Here is an 18,709-nt window from a genome sequence, read left to right on the forward strand (position 1 = left end):
CTATTGCCTACGTATCATTGCCAGATCAACGCCCTTAAATAACTAAGTTCATTATCTGTTATTACAAAGAGTGAGGGACCAAGATATACAAAGGCAGAGAGAGAGAGTTAGTTTAGCCAATGTTAGCTTGTGTTCATTTAGACAGACTCTCCAGGGAACCATTTCGAAGGTCTAATCAGCTTAGACGCTGTAATCACAGACCATAATACTGTTATCCACTGATCAGGATACAAGAAAAGGGGAGGTGAGGAGAGGAGATGAGAGAGGGGAGGACAGGGGAGTCGAGGAGAGGGGAGGGAACGCGGTTCGAGAGGGACGGAGACAGGGGCGAAGGGCGAAGAGGGGAGGAGAGGAGATGGAGAGGGAAGGAACTGGAGAGGGGAGGAGAGGAGAGGAGAGGAGGGAGGAGAGGAGAGGAGAGGAGAGGAGAGGAGAGGAGGGAGAGAGAGGAGAGGAGAGGAGATGAGATGGAGAGGGAAGGAACTGGAGTGGAGAGGGGAGGAGAGGAGAGGAGGGAGGAGAGGAGAGGAGAGGAGGGAGAGGAGAGGAGAGGAGAGGAGATGAGATGGAGAGGGAAGGAACTGGAGTGGGGTGAGGAGGGAGGAGAGGAGAGGGGAGGAGAGGAGAGGAGGGAGGAGAGGAGAGGGGAGGAGAGAGAGGAGGGAGAGGAGAGGAGAGGAGGGAGGAGAGGAGAGGAGAGGAGAGAGAGGAGGGAGGGAAGGAACTGGAGTGGGGTGAGGAGGGAGGAGAGGAGAGGGGAGAAGATTGTGAGGAGATGGAGAGGGAGGGAGAGGAGAGGAAAGGAGAGGAGGGAGGGAGAGGAGAGGAGAGGAGGGAGGGAGGAGAGAGAGGAGGGAGAGGAGAGAGAAAAAGAGAGGAGGGAGGGGAGGGAGAGGAGGAGTGGAGTGGAGAGGAATTGACTGGAGGATAGAACCACTAAGAAGAGGGAAATGGTTGCAGAAGAAATAACTGAGATGAGCAAAAAGGAATTTGGAGGGGGAATTCAATTTAATATTGGTTATTTGACTTATTCCTGTTTTCTTCCTGATTGGAGAATTTCAAACGGTCGTAGTATTTATTAAAGATTACATTTGTGCTCTGAAGGTAGACAGAGCTGTAGTGCAGTGCTAATATTACAAATACCAGTGTAATATAAACATTTTGTTTTTATGACTCCATAGAAACTGAGATCCATGATTATTAAATAATTGTAGTGGTAGGTCATAAATACGTGACTATAGATCATTGCTTCCAATAAAATGTGCTGGAACTCAAAAAAGCTAGATTGCACTAGATACCGCCGTTCTCCTATAGATGGCGCTGTGGGCTTTTGATATCTCTAAAGCGACGCTTGGTCGAGGAAATTACATTGTAGAAAAAGACAAATGAAGAAAAGTTTTACATCATGAACACAAAACATTATGCAAGAATGACAAAAAAAAAGAGAAAAGAAAACATTTTTTCTCTTTTCTTTTGTTGAAAGCTTGTTGTAGGACTTGTATATCATTGGAGAGAGAGAGAGAGAGAGAGAGAGAGAGAGAGAGAGAGAGAGAGAGAGAGAGAGAGAGAGAGAGAGCAAGAGAAAGACAGTGTGAGAGAGAGAGAGAAAGCAAGAGAAAGACAGTGTGAGAGAGAGAGAGAGAGAGAGCAAGAGAAAGACAGTGTGAGAGAGAGAGCAAAACGAATGAATTAGACGGGGGTCGCTTCTCATTATTCTTATTCTAAAGTGTTCATAAGCGATCCACTGTCACGTTTAGTATTAACCCATAACCTAATATTGGATCAAGCTGTCCGACTGCGTTAAAGCAGGAGCGTACTTCTAGGGGGTGGGGGGGACAGAATCTGGCCTGGAAACCAGAAAAGCAAGTGTCTGTGTTATAGCTCACCTTGTTTCCTCTTTAGTTGCGGAGATATTTACCTCAGAATGGGACAAAGCTTTCAGAAGTGGATTTCATCAACTGTATTGCCAGTGGTCCACACAACACCATATAAAGTTGGATGGGTCTGAAATAAATATGACCCTATAGGGGTAGCTTCTTTACCATATAGATTGAAAAGTTACCGTAAATCCGACCCCATAGGCTCTTCATGGGATTTTTTACCGGGATGGGGAGATGTTTCATGAACCTTGTTTCGAACCTTGTGTCTCTGAATAAACCACGTGTTGAACCTTTACCACTCTTCCAGCGATAACTAGCCCGTAACCAGAGGATTGAAAGTTGAGATCCAACAATATCTGAAACCTTATCCGACACTTTTTACAGTTTCTTGTGGATACTAAACCTATTGAACATCCCCATTAATTTCTTACAGCGCCACATCATCAGATTGAAACAATTTAAAATATGCTAACGTTTGGTTTTCAGTGTCCGTTTAATTGAATAATTAATTGGACAGATACGAAACATCGACAATCGTGAGACAGTCATCCGATGTTGCCATCATAGTGTTTCTAGCCAAAGCTAATTTAGGACACTTTACGTCCCTCGATCATGGAGAGCAGGTTCTCCACCTGTTCAGGACCTGTTCATGAGTTTGAGCCATGTGGCCCTGGCTGTTGCAACATGTTGGAAGCCTATGCCCTCCATTTTTCTTCTTCAGGTGAATTAAAAAGCATATGGCGGCTTCAGGCACGCAATTTCCGCTGCACAGCTCTGATTGATTTGAAAGCCACCCTAGCATTCTCACAGAGAATAATCAAGTCCTGACGACAAAGTGGTAGTAGAGCAAATAGGACATAAATGCACCATTTATTTTTCAATTTCACCTGTATCTATTTATTTGATAGTGAGTCATACATGACAACATATTTTCCAATTTCAAGGCCGTCTCTAATATAATCTTTGTCACACACACACACACACACACACACACACACACACACACACACACACACACACACACACACACACACACACACACACACACACACACAGTAAATCATTTGTTTCATATCTTTATCTCGCAGCGCATCTTTGCCCTGTCCTGTTATCTTGTTCTGCATGTCTCTGTCACTATGTCTCTCTATCTCTCTCCTCTCTCTCTCTCTCTCTCTCTCTCTCTCTCTCTCTCTCTCTCTCTCTCTCTCTCTCTCTCTCTCTCTCTCTCTCACCAGGGGACCTCTGTGATGCATTTCCACGGTGATAAGCCAATAATGCAGCGCAAGGGAAAAACAAGTCTGACCGCCAGAAAAACAACTCCTGCCTGTGACCAGGATTTATTACTGAGCACGCTGACCGTATGTGTGCGTTTGTTTGTGTGTGTGTTTGTGCGTTTGGTTTTACAGCTGCACAGTATGCACTGTGTCCCAAATGCTGTCTGATTATGTGTGTGTGCACTGGCATGTGTGTATGTGTGTGTGCGTGCACGTGTGTATGTGTTTGAGTGTGTGTGTGTGTGTGTGTGTGTGTGTGTGTGTGTGTGTGTGTGTGCACATATGTGCATGTATGTGTGTGCATGGTTGTCTACATAATGCATGAGTATGTGTCCCATTAACTTTGTGTGTCTGCATGTTTGTGGTATCATGGCCGACAAGAAAACAAACAGGCAAGCAAACAAACCGAGAAAGGGATTAAGAGGAAACACGCAGACCATAATTACAGGAAGAGCAGAGCCCGACAACATGAGTGGATTCCTAACTCAAGGGCTGTGTGTGTGTGTGTGTGTGTGTGTGTGTGTGTGTGTGTGTGTGTGTGTGTGTGTGTGTGTGTGTGTGTGTGTGTGTGTGTGTGTGTGTGTGTGTGTGTGTGTGTGTGTGTGTGTGTGTGTGTGAGCCAGCATTCAACCCCCCCCCCCCTAACTCCTACCACTCCCCACCACACACACACACACACACACACACACACACACACACACACACACACACACACACACACACACACACACACACACACACACACACACACACACACACACACACACACACACACACACACACTTTCCACTGTGTCCTCCCTCTCTCCCTCTCCCCTCCCTACCTCCCAGCCTCTCTCCACCCTCTCTCCACCACAACCCAAAATCCACTTTTTCTTCCCACTGAGAGCCCTGTGAAGTCACCTGACATGGCAGCGGTTGTGACGGATGAACTAATCGAATCACGGCACAGCTCCTTGCACACCTCCCCCAAACCCCCTGGTCTCCAGCCAAGTCTCAGGCTCCCCTCTCTGGTGGCAGTCTTGAAGGTCCCTGACCCGGAAACACACCTGGTCCGGTCTAGGACGCCCGTCCCTGCCACGGCGGCGGACATATCACATCAGTCATGGCATTCTTGAGTGTGTCCTGTGCATCACATGTATTAGTAGAGGTACGCTATTCAGAGAGGATTAGTAGTAGTAGTAGCGCAATATACACTTTGTGGGAACGAATTTCCTCTCTTTAAAAAGCAGATAACATGAATTGTAACACAATCCCCAAAAGCAGTCATCGTTGAAGAGTATTTCAACCGAGAGCCGGTCGGCTGAGAGTGAACCAGGCACTGTGCTGGGGGACCATTCTGTTATTGCTTGAAACATTACTTTCAATATATATTGTAGGTATTTGCTTGCGTCCTCATTAAACACTCGCTTAATTGATGCAGTTCCAGCGGCGGCCTTTGACACACATCATTCACAGAGGTCCGTTTCTTTGAATTCAGTGATGGCATGGTGGTTTAATGCAGCTTCACGTTCTCTGAAAGCACAATCATAGAGATGAAAGTTTATAGACGTCAGAGAAAACATTCATTGTTGGATATATATTTTAGCATACATTTGACTTACTTATCCCAGCCTAAATATGTTTTGTGCACCATCTTTTACCCTGACTCTGTAACGTTGAAGTCCAGACCAATCCAGGGTACAAAATAGATGTTTTGATTTTACCAGCCAAAGTGGAAAAGTCTACGAAGCAATTCTTTGAATATATCCAACCCTGACCTTTTGTTTCACCCTGCCCATTGGTCCACCGGGCCACCATTGGCTGGTGACAGCTGTGGTTTTGGACCCTCACCCATTCAGATTGGTTCTCAGGATTCTTTGGTTCTTCGAATCCTTGCGAACAAACCTTGAAAGCCTCTACGGGACGGCTAACACAGGAACAAAGTGGCATCAATAATGTAGGCAGGTGTTTTGGTTATTTATTTATTCATATGATTGCTTGTGTTAGTTGACCTGTGTGTGTGCGTGTGCGTGCGTGTGCGTGCGTGCGTGCGTGCGTGCGTGCGTGCGTGCGTGCGTGCGTGCGTGCGTCCGTCCGTCCGTCCGTCCGTCCTGGTGACAGCTGTGGTTGGGATTCTGTGTTGTATCTGCCAATAAGTAAGCTGTTTAAGTATAGTGAATTTCAAATGATTTATTCGACTGCGTCGGTCGTGAACCTCTTGCACAGAACCTCTTCCTGAAAACATATTTCTCTCTCTCTCTCTCTCTCTCTCTCTCTCTCTCTCTCTCTCTCTCTCTCTCTCTCTGTGGTATCACTGGCTCGGACCGTGTGCAACCAACAGCAGCACCGTTCAACAGTTAAAATTCCCCTTGCCAGCGGTAGCAACCATAATCACCTGAATTGTGCTGCGAGAACGTAGCAGAATGTAATTATGCACGCGTCCCCTAACAACACAGGCGTGTTTGCTACGGCATATGTTCAGAGATCCCTGTGCATAGTCTGGAGCAGGACTCCTCCAGTGCTGCATCATTTATCACTGATAGAGCGTGCTGCCAGAGCCCTACTGCTGTGCGGAGACACACGTATTCAACTGAAAGCCTGTCTGAAGAGGTTTTATAAAACGCAGACCATATTGCACACCTCTCCATATACACTACGCACGCACAAAGAATGGTTAAATTGTTTGGACCACACCCAAGTCATTTGCATGAATTTTGTTGTGGCTGAAGGCAATCTTTCAGCATTAGATGCACACTACGTGGGAACAAAGGGATATACATTCAAACAACCAGCTGCAATAAATGGAACGGCTCCTTTGTTTTTGTATAGGTGTTTTTGTACATCTTCTTCACAGCTTCAACAAAGCATAGGAGTAGCAGTGAATGAGTGAAGGCGGGTTCCCCTCTCCCACCACCCTGGGGCAGGTGTCATATGTTTAGCCAAGGAGCCAGATATGTGAGTCTAGCTATTACTTTTCAGCTCGATATCAGCTCGAAAAACAGAAGGCATCCATGGCCCTCTCAGCCCTAAGGGGGGGTCTTCTATAAAGATCTATTTGGCCTCTTCTTTTTGACGATGGCCTAAGGCAGGTTTAGGAACCTGAGCTATACCCTCTGATCGGTAATAACAAGGCTAGGAATAATGGCTTTGACCGATGGTGGAAGGGCTTTCGGTCTTTTTGTTATTTTTTCTCTGTGTTCTTTCGTTTGCTCATTCATTACTTCTTTCTTATGTCTCTTTCTTTCTTTCTTTCTTTCTTTCTTTCTTTCTTTCTTTCTTTCTTTCTTTCTTTCTTTCTTTCTTTCTTTCTTTCTTTCTTTCTTTCTTTCTTTCTTTCTTTCTTTCTTTCTTTCCAATAGAGTGTGTGCATGTATATGTATGGCCATACATATGTATCACAGAATCAGCCTGGCTTGCCAAGCTTATGGAGGTGTGCAAGTTCACCCTCATGCTCTTTGCTGCAGTCCTGGTGGTCTGGTATTGCCTGAAGATGTTCTGTTTGGAAACGTTTTGGTGGTCGAGGGGGCGAGGACCGATTCATTGGTGAGCAGAACCGGTAGATCTTGTGGACGGTAGATGTGTATGTTCACGTATGTGAGTCCATGTATGTGCATTAGTAGCACACATGGGGTTTGAAGGTATTATCTTGTGTACGTGTGAATGTAGTCTGATGTCCTCGGTGCTGCAGGAGATCCCGCCCCCGGCTTTCCTTCAGAGGCGGAGCGGTTGTGGGCGGCCCGCCTCTTCCTCGGGGGTTAGGGTTATGGACGGCCTTCCTCTTCCTCGGGGGTAGGGTTAGGGTTGTGGACGGCCTTCCTCTTCCTCGGGGGTTAGGGTTATGGATGACCTTCCTCTTCCTCGGGGGTTAGGGTTAGGGTTATGGACGGCCTTCCTCTTCCTCGGGGGTAGGGTTAGGGTTGTGGACGGCCTTCCTCTTCCTCGGGGGTTAGGGTTATGGACGGCCTTCCTCTTCCTCAGGGGTTAGGGTTAGGGACGGCCTTCCTCTTCCTCGGGGGTTAGGGTTAGGGTTAGGGACGGCCTTCCTCTTCCTCAGGGGGTTAGGGTTGTGGATGACCTTCCTCTTCTTCGGGGGTTAGGGTTAGGGTTATGGATGACCTTCCTCTTCTTCGGGGGTTAGGGTTAGGGTTATGGATGACCTTCCTCTTCCTCGGGGGGCCTTCACACAGACACCTTCCATCAGGAAGCGTCTCGGAGGCTCAGAGAAATACATTGCAATGTTCCATCCAAAAATCCAGAAAATATATCAAAAGTACTTTAAAAGGTCAATCACATGTTTTGTTTGTGTATTTAGTGCCTTTCATATTCCGCTTTATACCATTTTTTTGGTCATTTTGTCAAAAAGGGAGTAAAACAATAGCAAATGGGCCGTTATGATTCTATCCGTCTTAAATGTTAACGGTGAGAATCCACACAGAAACCCAGAAGAATAGAAAAGCCATCATCACATAACTATTATTGTGATAAATTAGCCTCCCAACCCCTCTTACCTTTCACTGCAATCATGCGTGCACAAGGAAAGCCTCAAAGTACCCTTTTGTGAAACAGGGAAATAACTAGTTGACTCATAAACTAGATGAATCATCCCGCTTTCATTTACGATGATAAACAATTGTACATTTCTGGCGGTGCATTCATATCTTTTCATATCTGCTATTTTTGTTTTTATACGTTGGGTTTCTTCGGGTTGTCGACGTTACATCTCAGCTAAAAGAGATTAGTTTGATGGCTCTTTATTTAGCTGAACCTCCAATATGTCACCTGGGGAGATCGCATCGTGGCCACTCTGGTGGTCCTTATCGCCAAATCATCTCCCACCGTAGCTTTACCAGGCGCCAGCCCCTCAGTCCAGGGGACACAATCAATATCCATCCGAGTGCAGATAAGGCTTTGATTCGGATGAGATATAAGAGCTGTGAAATTTCCACTAATGCCATGCTGTTTCGAACATTCATGTGAAAAATCTGCTGTCTTTGTATAGATATAGCTTATGCCATGGGATGCAACTAATTATAATAATAATTGGACATTTTGGAAATTAAATTTGTTTGGATATTTTGTGCTAATTTTGGAAATTTAATTTGTTTAGATATTTTGTGCTTCCACTTCAAAGACGTTCAAAGTGAAAGTCTTCCCGAAAGTTGTTTTCACAAAGACTATTTGAAACGGGGAGGCAAATAAAATGTGCGAAAATAAATAAATGGCCGCCTCTCTTCGTTCCTTCGAGCACTTGGTAATTGAAGAACGATAGTTTTAGAAATGAAATGAAACGGCCTCAGGGCTCCCGGCAGCTGACAAAACACGTCATTCATCAGCCCCAGGAAAAGCCTGTAGGTTGTTATGAGAGGCAGAAAAAAAAGGCCCGACATCCCAGTAGATTTGACATGATGCACTGCACAGCGCAGCGGACGTGGCTGGGGAGTGTAGCCCTGTAGCTCCTTCAGAGTGACAGCTGTAAACTCACCGAATGACCCTGTGTGTGTGTGTGTGTGTGTGTGTGTGTGTGTGTGTGTGTGTGTGTGTGTGTGTGTGTGTGTGTGTGTGTGTGTGTGTGTTTGGGTGAGTGTGCACACGCCCCTCTCACTCACCCCCGCGTCCCGTTTCACTCCTTCCTCTGCATCTTTTAAAATGAATCCCTTTCTCAATCCAATAGCACGATCACACATGAGAGAGAGAGAGAGAGAGAGAGAGAGAGAGAGAGAGAGAGAGAGAGAGAGAGAGAGAGAGAGAGAGAGAGAGAGAGAGAGAGAGAGAGAGAGAGAGAGAGAGAGAGAGAGAGAGGAAGCAGGGTGGATACGAAACCTAACCTGTATACAAAATAGCTGTTTTAACAGTGTATGCATGTGTGCCTGCACGGGGGTGTGTTGAAGTGCTCGAAACATCGAAGATGAATATGTGAGTGTCTCGCTTTTTTCTTTACCTGCGTGAACGAGAACCAGAACGACCCTGTGTTTGTGTGTGTGCGTGTGCGTGTGTCGGTTTGTGTGTGTGATGTGTGTGTTGATGTGCTTAAAACATAGATGGCGTGTTGTGCGTGTGGTTCTGTACCTGCGTGAACGAGCACCTGTCACAGCCTCAGGTCTGAGTGCCCTCAGAAGCTCTCCCTCCGCGTCACCAGAGTCTGAGGGATGCTCCTCATTCGCTTCCTTCTGTCCTGTGTGGTGATCACTGTCAGTACATGTGCGCATCACACCTCACAGCGTTTCTCTAAACGTATGCAAGTTCCTTTCTGGTGTGCATGTATGTGCGTGCAGGTTTATCAGTATAAGGCAGTGCACATAAGTGTGCTTGAGGTCTGTGTGTGTGTGTGTGTGTGTGTGTGTGTGTGTGTGTGTGTGTGTGTGTGTGTGTGTGTGTGTGTGTGTGTGTGTGTGTGTGTGTGTGTGTGTGTGTGTGTGTGTGTGTGTGTGCTCTAGTGTATTATTTGAGCCTCACTCCAGCTGCAGGGTCAGGTTACTGTTGCCATGGTAATTAAACAGACACAGCTGGGAGCCTGATAAGTCCGGCTGGGATCTTCCAGCAACTCGACCTCTGGGCTAAATAAACACAAGCAGGCTAGTGTCCGCAAATCGACAGTGCTGCAGACTGTAGGCCTAGCCAATCAAGAGTCAGGACAGGATCATCATGTCCTCGAGAGGTTTTTAACTTGAATTCCTAATGAATTTCCTGTCCCAGAGAAATAATCAGTGACACTCTCACTCCAAGCGTGGTTTTAATCTATTACAATGATGCATTGTGAACACGTTTAGCGATGCAGTCTTGACTTAAGACAGCCATAGTATAAAGTTGCACAAAGGCAATGCATGTTACCTATTTTCCAAAATGTGCCTCTTCAAACAGTGTTTCTTTCCTTGCCCCCTTTGTCGTTAGAATAGAATATCTGGCGGTTGAAAAACCTCCACCCTCGAAGGCCTATGTAAATGCCAACTATTTGTGGCATTGACATTTAGTCTGAATAAAGAGAGTATCATGGATAAGATCGGTCAAAAGAAGAACCTTGCTTTTTTTTACATAAATAAAGGAAGTCTTATGAATGAAAAAAAAGATTAATTATCTAAATGTTTCTCGATATTCAGTTTTGTATGAGTAACATGGACAAGCTGTTCATCCCTCGGTTGTTTATATGACAAATGGAACTGCTTGCATGTAGCCTGGGAAGCAGACGAATGGATTGGGCAAGCTCATGTTTAGTTTGCTCTGGCTGCTGAGCTCCCACCCATTCAGGCAGACTTCCTGCAGACCTGTCCGGCCAATCACAGCTATGTATCTAATCTGTGTTGGGTTTGATGTACAGAGGAGTGCCCAATGGGAGCGCTTCTGAGTCCTATTCACAAACAACCAAAATGACTGCCGCTGATACGTCACAATTTTTCCATTGCTCTGATTGGCTGTTAGTCTATCCAATTCAGATGCTTCCAGATGCATTTTGGTCTGCGCCCATTGATAATGCACTCCAGTGAACGGAGAGTTTCCAGACTAATACGCATTAGAAAATCGGTCTGGCCATGTCCGGCTAGCTTGCATGTACTGTTATCGTGAAAAGTCGCATATCATAACAATCATTTTCATTGTGGTCATTGGTTTTATTTGGTGTTAGCGACGATTCTGCTCTTATCCTTCGGGAAACTGAAAGAAGTTCTTGGATTACTGAAGAAGCCGAGTTAACATTACCAAAATCATCCCTTCATCAGAAATGAAACGTCTTTCAAATTACTTAGGCCCACTCAGTGGATCGACGATGATGTGTCTAGATAGGAGACCTTTGGCAAAAAAAACCTATCTTCTGCAGTTGTACTACACACATACACACACAGACACACACAACTGTCATGTGCTTTCCCATTATGTTTGGACAGCGCTGCTGGAACGCGGAGGTCTGAGGCAACGACAGCGTTTGAGAATGTTGTCACCGCTCAGTGCGTTCAGGCCGGGCAAACACGGAGGAGCTAATGAATGTTTGGATAAGGGAGTGGATATTGGAAGAGGAGACAGATGGGACTGACTGAGACTGGGAGCAGTGGAGTATTTAGTCTGGTTCAGTGGGAGTGCAATGGGTTCAACGTCTTCAATGCACTCTCTGTTACAGATCCGCAGGCAGTCAAATAAATAAAACATATCAACTAGATACAATATTTTTTTCCACCAATCCTTAAGTGAGCCTTCAAACAAGACAAGTTTCTTCATTATTGAAGACAGTGACGCTTCAGCTTGTGGTGATATATATCTCCGTGGTGATGTTGTAATTAAGTCACGGCAAGCGAGCTTTAGTCCACAGAGAGCAGTAGACAGGCCTCTCGCTCAAGCATGCCTTCCGGTCGACTCAGTGTATTGAGGATTGAACCCTGACCATTTCAGCTCAGACTTAAACACCCTGTACTTCAGCCTAAGTGCCGGTTACCGTCCATTATATCTAGAAGAAGGATATTACAGTGAGGGGACCTTCACATCTAGTTCTCTGGTCTGACGAATGAGAAGAACGGGTTAATGGCGGTCCCTCTGATCAAAGCCAGCCGACTTCATGTGGAAGATGATGATGGGCAGACAAATGGGAGTGCTCAAATCACAGCAGGACAAAGGCTGTTTGTACAAACTTGTCTAATGGCCCATAGTGACACACTACATATGTAGGACACGGGTTGCGATGCGGCCATATTGGAGAGGGCAAGACTGGCCTGTGAGAAAATACCAGAAAGAGGGGGAGCTGAGTTTTTTTTCAGGATGGAAATCACTAAAACTTTGACATTTCTAAACCGATTTCAATCAGTCCATTTGGTATTTATATTCACGTTATATAATTGAATATTAAATATATTACTTTAAAACGCCACCCAGATCAGGAACCCTTATATAAAACCAACTCGGTTGAGCAATGATTCAGACATTGATACAGACAACATTGATTCAGAATTGTTTGAAGGCAGAGGGGTCCTGTTGCACAGTTGCGAAACCCCTTGGAACGTTATTGACCAATCATTATGCAGAAGCGCCGTATACAGTACTTATTTGTCAAAATAAGCAAAAATAGCTCTTTATTCCTATAGCCATCACATATATAGTGTTTGCTCAGTAACATAGGTCTCCAGGGCCCTCTGCTCGCCAGTCAACAGAATCATTTTATCTCTGGTATACCGCTCCCACTTCATCCACTCAGGTGAGAGAACTCCATTAAGAGGGCGGGCAGCAGGGTTTCAGTGTTGACTGACACTAACAGGCGAAGCTACCGATTCCTGCGCTCCCAGGAACGGATTTGTGTCTGACTCGAGCTCCCCGCCTTGTGTTCGTTGACTTCATATCAAGGGAGAGCTCAAAATATCACGTTTTTTCAATTATCATGTTTTGGTTTTTCAGAGGCGGGCTGCTTGCATCATTTCACTTCTAACATAATGTGTTTCTCTCCTCATCGAGTTGAGTAAAACTGGAATAAGATAAAGAGACATCAAGGTTAGATGAAAATGAGCCGCTCTCACTCTCCGCATCCGCCTCTCATGGCCGTTCTCCATTTGGTCTCTGTGCCCACACTCCCTTGGTATGAAGACTAAACACTTCTGTCGTGCTAACAGAACTGAAGGGCAACAGAAGACAGGACTTCCTGGCCTTGTGTTGTCAGATCATCCATCGCAACTCGTGGTTGCCTCAGCAGAGTTCTTAGGCGAACGTTTCACAGCGTATAGACAGAAACGCATCCTTTGTGACCAGGTCAAGGCTCCTCTCTCTCCACTTTATTCCACTCCGACAAGCAGCAGATGAACCACAACAAACCCACTTGCGCTTAGAGTGTGTTTACATACCTCTGTCCACTCTGTGAAACCCGTATTATTAGACATTACTCGAAACTAACATTGAAGTGCCTCGCTGAATTGAAAAGATGTGCCACTCACATTCACCCACGCACGCACGAACGCAGACACACTCAAACTCACACTCACACACAGACACACACACACACAGACACACTGAACCTTGTCTTTTCACCAGGTGGATTGTAGGTATTCGTCAGTGCTAGAGCGCTGACAACATACTCACTTGTCGTGATTCGATTTTCCGACCCACGGCCCGAAGCTACATGTCAATGCCTTCCACTTCCCAGCCCCGGTCCTCTTTGTCTTGTCTCCATATTAAGGAGCCGTGGGTCTAGACAGTGGAGATCAGGGCAGTACGCAGACGTCCCTGTGAAGGGCGACCGGCTGAGGCTCAGAGACACTGCCACCAACCCACCAATCCCCTACTGCCACCAACCCACCAATCCCCTACTGCCACCAACCCACCAATCACCAATCCCCTACTGCCACCAACCCACCAATCACCAATCCCCTACTGCCACCAACCCACCAATCACCAATCCCCTACTGCCACCAACCCACCAATCACCAATCCCCTACTGCCCCCAACCCACCAATCAACTACTGTTACTGATTGTCGGTTGTCGCGGTTTTATATGAAATAGTTTTGCATAACTGGCCTAGAAAATCTGTATTTCTTCCTCAAAAATGATTATATATTATATATATTATATATATATATACATAATATATATATATAGGCCTATATATATTCCCCCCAATCACTTTAAGCCGGGTTCCACACCTTTCCCATTTTTATCCAAATGAATATTTCAAAGGATCTGTTTATCTTTTTTCATCCAAACCCAAATAGTGTGTGTGTGTGTGTGTGTGTGTGTGTGTGTGTGTGTGTGTGTGTGTGTGTGTGTGTGTGTGTGTGTGTGTGTGTGTGTGTGTGTGTGTGTGTGTGTGTGTGTGTGTGTGTGTCTGTGTGTGCAATCAGATTTTAATCCTTTAAATCAAATGACATGGAACGGCCAATACCCAGATCAGTAGTGTGTGGGAAACTCATCTTAACGTCGTCAATATATTATATATATACTGCTGTCTGAGTGTGGCTCGTTCTGTGTGTGTCTGTGTGTATGTGTGTGGGTGTGGGTGTCTCTGTGTGTGTCTGTGTGTGTCTCTGTGTGTCTGTGTGTGCATGCATGCTAGAAAGGGGACATGGAGGTGTGTGGCATTATGGATGTTATCACGTCGGGATCCAATAGCTCTACTCGAGTGAGTCCCCGCATTGATTCAAGGAGTTCATTAAAATGAGAACAATTCGAACGCAGCACCCAGCTCTTGACTTTCATCGATCCTTAGCCATGGTAAGCATGCTCTGCTGTTCAATATTACTCTCCCCACTCTGTGTCTCCGCGCAGCCAGGTAGAAGGAACAAGAAAGACTTGTCAATGAGACAAATTTACTGTAGCACTACGGAACAGTAGTTACAGTACTGCAGTTATCCCCGAGTAATACAAAAACACAACATCAAATTCAAATGTGTGTAAATAGAAATCACAATGACATAGTGAGATAGTGATAGCCATAAATAATGCACAACAGGCCAATAATGCACGTAACAGTGAGGGTGGGAAAGAGTTGTAGCTCATTAGGTTGATTATGGGTGTGCAGGCATGCCAGTAGCCATAATTAACATCATGAGATACACCCCTCTTCGCCTGTCAAGGATCGTTCTTGAGTTCAAATTGTATGACGTCTTTCGAGTAATTGCCGTGCTTTAAATGTTTGTTGGATGAGAAGAAGCTCTTTGACTTGTGCTGCATTTGTCATTTGTTTCTGTGTTTATCTTGCTGTGAAGTAGCATCGATGAGGAAGAGGATCAAGAAAAAGAAGAAGGAAGGAGGAATTCAAAGGTGTTTGATGTGCCATGCGGTCTGTCAGAGATGGTCATCAATCAGCCAGACATCAGGGTAAGTTTAAAGGGAGGGGCTTTGATTGAGGAATGATGGGTCAAATATCACACAACTCAATTCTGTTGAGCTCCTAGAAATGCGTTTGAGAGTGAGTGTGTGTGTGTGTGTGTGTGTGTGTGTGTGTGTGTGTGTGTGTGTGTGTGTGTGTGTGTGTGTGTGTGTGTGTGTGTGTGTGTGTGTGTGTGTGTGTGTGTGTGTGTGTGTGTCGGGTTGACTGCAACCAATCAGGGAGGAGATGCCGTGATTGGTCAGATATTCTGAACATTTCACTCAAAAATAGCAGTGGTGGCTTTGGCATTTCTAACAGATTAACCTCAAATTATAGCTGTCAAATCATGCCTAAAGCCCTTTTAATCATCAGAGAAGTTAAAATGTTTGGTTTCCTTACAGTTTTCTTACACCTTTTATACTTTTAGCTTTGGCCTCCTAATGTTGAGAACACAAAACGCACAAATCCAATGTGTCCTATAGTGATGCCATGAAATAAAGTTTATTTTCTATCTTAAACCTGGGAGTATGTGCATGTGTGCGTGTATGCATGTGCGTGTGCATGCATACCAAAGCTCTGCGCAGTCATTCGTCCCATGGAATCCAAAACAATAAAACAATCCATTGCTCTCTGAGTGCTTTCTTATCATGGCACTTTTTGTAAAGTGATGCATTTACTGCACGTGACAGATGGAGGCGCCGTCACGCACACACAAGGCCACAAATGACTCTGAAGTCCCAACCGGATTATTCATGTCACACAAGCTGCTGTCTCCTCCCTCGTCAGCGTTTTTACCAGTGCCATAACACTCACTGTGGAAGAAGAAAGTGTGAGAAGGAAGTCATTTATAATATAAATGTACAATCCTATTTCTCTCTCTCTCTCTCTCTCTCTCTCTCTCTCTCTCTCTCTCTCTCTCTCTCTCTCTCTCTCTCTCTCTCTCTCTCTCTCTCTCTCTCTCTCTCTCTCTCTCTCTCTCTCTCTCTCTCTCTCTCTCTCTCTACCCCGAACCGGCACAAAAAAAAAAATGTGTTGTTTAAATGTAGGGTTTGTAGCTAGGGGGGCTTATTTAGGTGGACAGTACAGCAGATACTTGGTGCTCGGCTGCCTGGTGCGGGATGGAGACACACAAGACTACTTGATTGAACACAATTACAAATGGAAACTCAATCATCTTTGGCAATGCGTGGTGATTAAAGGGATACACCAATGTCAATGTTAATTGGCGTTTGCCTATCTTACCCAGATTAAGAAGATAAGAACTTTATTTCATCCCATGCATGGGAAATTAACTTGTTGCAACAGCCCATTTAGGAGAGCCTTATGTTAGTAGCTGCGCTGGGTCCTGGACCCGTGGAAATCTACCCCCTCCTGCCAGCAGATGCTGTTTAGGCCGCCTAGTCCCTGCCAGGCCTGGCTACAGACCAGAGACCAGGGGGACATCAGACCGCTGATAATTAGTATCAGCATAGATGGTCTCCATTTCTCGTGTGTGTGTGTGTGTGTGTGTGTGTGTGTGTGTGTGTGTGTGTGTGTGTGTGTGTGTGTGTGTGTGTGTGTGTGTGTGTGTGTGTGTGTGTGTGTGTGTGTGTGTGTGTGTGTGTGTGTGTGTTCATTCTCTACACTTCCCCACCCCTCTTTTCCCCATGCATGTCTCCTCAGGTTGGTTGTTGCATTAAGTTTCTGCCAGCAGCTCTCTGCGCTGCTTGTTACTCACCCTCTGTGTCTCTTTCTCTCGCTCTCTCCCCCCCCCCCCCCCCTCTCTCTCTCCCCCCCCCCCTCTCTGTGTCTCCGGCTCTCTGTGTCTCTGTCTCTCTCTCTTCCCCCCTCTCTCTCTCTATCCAACAATCATGCATCCATAAGATAATATAAAATAAATACAATAAATATAAATAAATCACACAGTGATTACAATGTCACGCCATAATGGCAGACACTGCACACGCCCATGAGCTACACAATCAATGAGGCCAAGAGGTGCCTCACTATAGAATAAAAAAGGCTTTGTCACAAATGTACAGTGGAAAATGCACATTATTAAATTCAAGTATTGCATTATTAATTTAGTGATTTTTTTGGTAGCACAATGTTTCATAACCGATGTGTTATGGAGTCTTATGACAGATGGAATAAAAGACCTTCGGAAACGTTCCTTCTTACATGCTGGGTGTAAAAATCTTTTACTAAAGGAACTGTTTTGCGCTGCCACTGTTTCATGGAGAGGATGAGAGGAATTGGACCTGAAGGATTCCAATTTGTCCCTCTCCCCTTCCACCTCAACAGAAGAGTTGTTTAATTCCAATTTCATCTTTGCGCGACCAGTGGGAGTTCTCTTGGTAAGCATTGGCTTTCTGTTAGCCGCTTCCATTGACTTTAGTGCTGGCCCAAATACATAATTTCAAGCTTCAGTTTATTGTTAAACTCTCCAAATTATTTTAGAATATAAAAGTAAATTCACACACCTATCCCTGCCTGAAAAGAAGCCGGTGGCTACCACTGCTGCTTAATCACGCTTTTTCTCTAACATTTACAGATATCTCAGTGGATCCCGTTTACTGATTTCAAAGAAAGTAATTATTTTAAAAAATCTTTATTTAAACAGTAAATCTTCTTGAAGCCAAATTCGCTTCCATTTTTAACGTGGTCTTCATTTGTTCTAATCATTCATACAAAAATGACTTGGTTATTACACAAAACATATGAAAGGTATTAAAAAACGAAGCTCTTCATGGCTGCAAATTATGCTATAAATGGCAGTTTGCACATCCTCATCTCAACATAATTTGGTGGCATTAACAAGCATCTTCAGTTTGCTTCCAGTTTCTTTATGGTGTGCCCTATATAGTGAATGAAAAGCCTCTATTGATCACCCGCAAAACCACAGATTTAGGACAAGGCAGACAGTGGCTTTCGGAGCTCTGTGAGTGTGTTTTTGAAGTATGCAAGTATCTTTCTGAATACAATGTGTATACGTGTGTGTATGTCTATTGGTATATGTGAGTGTGTGTGTATATGTGCATGTTGTACATTGTGTACGTTTCAGTAGTCAAGTAGAAGTAGGATTTACTTCTATTTACTACTACATTAAAAGAGAGGGTCATGCTAGGGGGTCTGACTCAAGCAACTGAACAGAAATATACTCCTTAGGAAGTAGTAGATAATGTCCTTATAGGATCATATGTGAGGTCTCTCTCTCTCTCTCTCTCTCTCTCTCTCTCTCTCTCTCTCTCTCTCTCTCTCTCTCTCTCTCTCTCTCTCTCAGAAGAGGGAAGAGTGATAGATCGGACTTTGAAACGGAAAGATATTAAGACTGGGTTGGCATGACTGATGTCATCACGTTTGCTGAAATCTGCTTCATGGCGTATTGCTTCTTAAGCCAGATGGTGCGAAATACGCTTTACCGCCTTACTATGAAGTCGCCTATATCATGTAGCCAATAGCCATATGGGCTGACTTTGAAGTGAGCTCAGCTGACTGTCTGATGTTCAACAGACAACGGACAGACTCATGAATTACACTGAAATGCATTTACAAGATAACCGGAACGGAAGCAATGTCGCAACCTGGTCAACCTTTTCAAACTGCCTTCAACAGAATGAGGACACCATGGTCCCATTGCTTCGATCCAGAAACTACATGGATAAAGCTCTGACATGCAATGACATTGTTTTTTCTTCATTTTACCATTTAAGTAGGGTAATGTATAACATGTTGAGAGTAGAATTGGTCATGGGAGGGTCTCTCAATATATAAATATGCATATATTATTATCTTATTTTTTTATTGAATGAGATTATTTTATTCTG

This window comes from Gadus macrocephalus, chromosome 9 (assembly GCF_031168955.1).
Source record: "Gadus macrocephalus chromosome 9, ASM3116895v1".
NCBI lineage: Eukaryota > Metazoa > Chordata > Actinopteri > Gadiformes > Gadidae > Gadus > Gadus macrocephalus.